The sequence below is a fragment of the Cervus elaphus genome, chromosome 8 (assembly GCF_910594005.1).
Source record: "Cervus elaphus chromosome 8, mCerEla1.1, whole genome shotgun sequence".
Classification (NCBI taxonomy): Eukaryota; Metazoa; Chordata; class Mammalia; order Artiodactyla; family Cervidae; genus Cervus; species Cervus elaphus.
Window position 1 is genome coordinate 216,066 of NC_057822.1, and position 6,252 is coordinate 222,317.

Here is a 6,252-nt window from a genome sequence, read left to right on the forward strand (position 1 = left end):
GCCAGGGACTGTGTTAACCGCTTTACGAGCATTATCTCAAGTCCTCTCACCATCATACGATAATATTTTTCTCCCACTTTGAAGAAGGGAAAACGTAGTTTCAGGGTAAATGAATTGCTCTTGTCACGCTTATTGCGAGTGGTGAAGCAGAGATGTGAACCTAGTTGTGGCTTCAAAGCTGTTACGTTTTTCTACCTTCTGAGCTAAACATCACCCCTTTCCCTGTTTAGGAGATGTCCAGGGTTAGCCTGTGTGGGAATGAGCGTGCCTGAAAGCAAAAGTCAGCTTGCAGACTTCACCAGCGCCTCTGCGGCGTCGTTCCAGCTTTTCAGCACCACCAGGCCATTGACTTTTCTACTTCCTAATAGTTCTCCTTTCTTCATTTTTGACCCTGTTTATTTTCATGATCCATAACTTTAACAACACCCTTGCAACCACCCTGATCTCCTTTGCTCTCTTGTCTGTTTGTCACGTGGATTTCGTAAGAATTTCAACCCTGAATGAATCTGTTGCAGGAAGGGGGACCCCTTCCAGGGCCCAAAACTGGGCTCTTGTCTAACACTCAGAAATGAATTGTCCGAGGAGACACATGTGCTGATAAAGCAAGAGATTTTATTGGGAAAGGGCACCCGGGTGGAGAGCAGGAGGGTAAGGGAACCCAGGAGAACTGCTCTGCCGCTTGGCTCGCAGTCTTGGGTTTTATGGTGATGGGATTAGTTTCCGGGTAGTCTTTGGCCAATCATTCTAATTCAGAGAATTTCCTGGTGGCGCACGCATCAGCCAAGATGGATGCTAGCGAGAGGGATTCTGGGAAGTGGACAGACACGCGGTGTCTCTTTTTGACCTTTCCCGAACTCTTCCGGTTGGTGGTGGCTTATTAGTTCCGTATTCCTTATCAGGATCTCCTGTCATAAAACAACTCACGCAAATGGTTACTATGGTGCCTGGCCAGGGTGAGCGGTTTCAATCAGTGTGCTTCCCCTAACAAATCCAACTGCTCCTTTTTCCCTTTGCTGACACCTAAAGAGCCAAGCACAACTGGAGAAAGTACCCAGTGGGACAGACTGTTCTCTACAAACTCATGACTGCTAGCCTTAAGAGGGACTTCAACAAATGTCAGTCTGGCCAGTTCACTGCTCCTCTCTTCATAATAGCTAGAGAAACTAAAATGCTTAGCAACAGTTGACTTCACCCTTTCTTTTACAGGAAAATATTAATAATAGCAAATCTGATAGGAAACCCCTTGTCTTCCCAATACTAAACATGTAAGTTTCTACTTCTGAGTCCATCTGTGTTGGATCTAGTCAATTGAGACTTGCCATCCATTCCTTTCAGAATCTAAAAAGTTAAAATTTTATTTCCCAGACTCAGCAGCAGTTGGAATCCCAGGTACAGGTAGGTTCTGCCAGTAGGTAAGATTTGGAAGCCATTGGCCTGCTGATGTTAGCCGATTTTTGCTGGCAAGAAAGGTCATGCAAATGTGAGGTGCTGCAGCCAGCGGTACACTGTGGCCTGTCTGCAGCTTCCCAAGTGTTCAGAAGCATCTGTGAGATGGGGGCCGCCAAACAGCATTCTGGTGCCTGGGAACCAGTGTCTAGTCCCAAATCTGGATCCATGGACACGGTGTGGTGATGTGTTTGCTTTTTCAAGTCTTAGAAATCACGTTTATTTTTCTTAATGTTTACTTCTATGCATTTATCTGGCTGTGCTGGGTCTCCATGGCTGCGTGGGCTTTCTCTAGTTGCGGCAAACAGGGGCTACTCTTTGTTGAGGTGCACGAGCTTCTCACTGAGGCGGCTTCTCTGGTTGGGAGCCCAGGCTCCAGGGCTCGCTGGCTTCCCTAGTTGCGGCTTCTGTGCTCTACGGAACAGCCGTGGCACACGAGCTTAGTTGCTCTGAGGCGTGGAAGTCATGTTTATTTTTACCTTTTACCCCATGACAACAAAAAGTACACAGTGGAGAAGTGAATAGTTACATAAATTAATCAAAGGCCTAAAAGACAATGCAATTGAGAAGATGAAAATGAATGAACAAATAGTTGTTTTTTTTTTTAATCAATGTAAACCCCAGAGGGAATTAATGGCAAATGATCCACAAGAGAAACTGGAAAAATCCGTTAGATGCAGGCTACACATGAAGCCTCCAGTTATGAGGATAAAGTCAGGATCTGGAAACATGTTTGTTATACCTGCATTTCAGTTCACTGGGGAGCGAGTGGTTGCATGTATTAAAAAAATCACAGTAACTGTATTTGTAATCACTCATTCACTCACTTTTTAAGACAAGTGGTTTTATAATTCACAAAGCAGTTACCCAAAACTTGCAAAAGACGACCCTCTTGGAGCCATGAGGACACCACCAGCCTCTCCTTTCCAGGTGACCCCCCCCACGGTGACTGGGCCCAGGCACCCTGTTCATTAGTCTCAGGTTAACCATTCTTACATTCAGAAGAAAACGACTTATCTTTCCCCAAAGGTGCTCCAAGGAGGCTGGAGGGCTCAGCCCCAGAGTCTGCTCAGTTGACAATGGGAGCCCGAAAAGGAAGGTCAGGTGTGAAAACTAATTCTGGCAGAAAATGAAAAAAATCTGGAAGCCCCCACCAGCTTGACCAAGGAGCTACACTTGAGCCCCACATGGAACACCAAGTTTGAAGCTGCTCTGTATTCCAAAGGACTCCAAGGTAAAGGGAAGAAAAAAAAATTAAGATCAAGTTTGTGGGAGGGAGGGGGAATTTACACTTAAAAAAGGACACCTGAAAGAGACACGTGCACCCCAATGTTCATCGCAGCACTGTTTATAATAGCCAGGACATGGAAGCAACCTAGATGCCCATCAGCAGATGAATGGATAAGGAAGCTGTGGTACATATACACCATGGAATATTACTCAGCCATTAAAAAGAATTCATTTGAATCAGTCCTAATGAGATGGATGAAACTGGAGCCCCTTATACAGAGTGAAGTAAGCCAGAAAGATAAAGAACATTACAGCATACTAACACATATATATGGAATTTAGAAAGGTGATAACGATAACCCTATATGCAAAGCAGAAAAAGAGACACAGAAATGCAGAACAGACTTTTGAACTTTGTGGGAGAATGTGAGGGTGGGATATTTCAAAAGAACAGCATGTATACTATCTATGGTGAAACAGATCACCAGCCCAGGTGGGATGCATGAGACAAGTGCTCCGGCCTGGTGCACTGGGAAGACCCAGAGGAATCGGGTGGAGAGGGAGGTGGGAGGGGGGATCGGGATTGGGAATACATGTAAATCCATGGCTGATTCATATCAATGTATGACAAAACCCACTGGAAAAAAAAAATAAAAAAAAGGACACCTGAAGACTCACTGCATCCTGGACAAACCTCGGATGTTAGGCAGAAGCCACCTCCTAAGTTCCCATGTTGTGAGACCGTGGATCAGAAAGAGGCAGAGCTCAGGCAGGGAGGGGGCCAGCGGATTGCAGGGGCTTCCCGGGGTGAGACTGTTCTACAGTCCTCTGAGTGCCCGTGGACCCACGCACGGGAAGCAGGTGGACCACCTCATGGTCAAGGACACCTGCCGGAGAGGCATCCAAAGGAAAGACACCTCCTGCGTGTTCAGGGAGGGTCAGGTGAACCCAGATTTCCTACACTACTGCTGACAGCTCCCTCGGGGGAGGGAGGTGTAAACCTCACCAGGCGGGCCCATCTGCCTCTACCCACAGGCACAGCCACAGCAGATAGGCGCTCCTGGGCCACACCTGTCGTGGTGGGCCCGAGGCAGGATCCTCTCCACCCTCAACCCGACTCCTGTTTGTGGATAGAAAACCAAAATTAAACCCTGTAATGCTTCCCTGGTGGCTCAGATGGTAAAGAATCTGCCTGCAGTGCAGGAGACCTGGGTTTGATTCCTGGGTCGGGAACATCCCCTGGAGGAGGGCATGGCAACCCACTCCAGTGTTCTTGCCTGAAGAATCCCACGGACACAGGTGCCTGGTGGGCTACAGTCCAACAAACTGCCTGAATCCTGAAAGGACTATAGGCCTGAACTCACTGAGGGCTCAGGAACCACAGAGCCCCCAGCCACAGCCCAGAGCAGCACTGGCAGAGCCCGCAGGCATCCCAGGGCCATCCATCGGTCCCACCAGCAACTCAGCCTCAATGCCCAGCTCTGCCCCACAATGGGCGTTTTCCCTCCCCTGAAAATCTGAACATTTACTGAATGTTGTTTTATCCTTGGATTACATCTTACTCTATTTTCCTAGGTTTGCATTGCAAGTTACAAAAAACACCACTTCTGCAAAAGCAGGTGTTCATGCTACAGACTTGGGTTTTTAACTCTCACCTGCTGTATCCTGCGTACATGGGCAAAACTCAGGGCTCACTGTCCCACTACTGACCACCAACCTGCCCAAGTCAGCAGGCCTTCCAGCCTGCCATTCCCTTAGTGCACAGAGAGCCCAGCCCCTCCCCAGCCCCACCACCTCCTGCTCTACTGGCCAAGGGCTGACTTGGGTGGAGCCAACACAGTGCCAAGCACAGCCATGTCCTGCCCCTGGGAACCTGCATCGAGAAGGCAGAAATCCCACCCAAGTGAAGCCAGTATACCAACAAGGGTGCCTCTCAGAGCCTCATGAAGGGCACCAACAGGGGAGCCTAAGAGGGTGACTTCCCAACAGTGGGCACAACCGTCCCCGGGACTGAATGCTCCCAGGGAGACAGCGGATGGGCAGAGTCACCCCTCGAGGGAAGTCTGAGCACTCTGCCTCTCTGTTTAGAGCCACCAGGGGCACTCACAGAGCCCTTCCAGATTTGGTCTTAAATGTGTAAACGCTGCCAATTCCCAAAAATAGCTCTGAGGTGAAAGAACCCAATGGACAGTAATGAAGGGAGTGCCAACAAGTAAGCATAACCTGTGTTCATTTTTCTCATTGAGTTCAAGAGTTTTTAAAAAACAAATGGTGCTAACTGAACAAGAATCTTCAAAGATTGACAAGTCTCAGGATAAGTGGTGGCTCTAACAGTAAAGAATCTGCCTGCAATGCTGGAGACTGAGATTCCATCCCTGGGTCGGGAAGATCCTCAGGAGAAGGGAATGCATACCCACTCCAGTATTCTTACCTGGATAGTTCCATGGACAGAGGAGCCTGGTGGGCTACAGTCCATGGGGCCACAGAGTTGGACACCACTGAGTGACTTTCACTCTTTCACAGGATAAGCTTGTCAACAGGGAGAATGAGCAGCCTGCAGTTAGGGTCACAGTGTTTCCTCGGGGATGTGCCTCTTGGCAAAGTCAGGGCAGCTCTCACCACACAGCCCTCAGGGGAGGAGTCTTTCTGAGACACCAGAGCCCATCACCTCCACGAGGAGACCAGGACTCGGCGGGCAGCTCCCCACAAGTGCTTGGAAAGTGTCACTCGCTCAGTTGTGTCCAACTCTTTGTGGCCCTGTGGACTGTAGCCCACCAGACTCCTCTGTCCATAGGATTCTCCAGGCAAGAATACTGGAGTGGGTTGCCATTTCCTTCTCCAGGGGATCTTCCCAATCCAGGGATCCAAGCTGGGTCTCCTGCACTGCAGATGGATTCTTTACCATCTGAGCTACCACGGAAGCCCACAAGTGCTCAGACTTGTTCCTAATTCAGGTTCTGGGGCTTCTGAGAAAGGGGGTCATGGGGCAGGTGTGCCAAGAGAGCCTTGGGACTTCATGGGGGGCTGGCCCTGGGGGGGGGTGAGTCCTGGACCCCAAGAGTCAGTGCCCAGCTGTGGCACTGACACAAATACCTGTTTCTGCCCCATGGCGCCCACCAGTGTTTTCCTTGCAGCTAGGAAGAAGTGGGCACGGGGCAGAGGGTGCAGCAGCTGCCAGCATCCAGTGCATTTTGCTGGAATGACCTCCAGGGCCCCTTGAAGCTAATCAATTAATCTGCACATGTGCAGAGAACATTTGTAGTTTATTCAAAACTGCAAGAGTGCCAATGTGAAAACCATTTTCCACACAGTGTCTATGCTCCTTTTGCTTGGAACATTTCTGAGCTTCATCCTGAGAACCACCATCACTCATAGCCCAAGAATCTAAAGCAGCTGAGTTGACCTTAAAGTGCCTGGTCAAAATCCCGAGGGCAAGGATGACTTTAACATCCACAGGCCAGGGTCACGTTCATAAGAACGTCATGAGTCTTAGGGAGCAGACCTGTCATGGCAATCTGATCGCAGGTTGGAAAAGAATTTCCAGACACAGAGCATTTTTGAAGGGAGTGAGTTTAT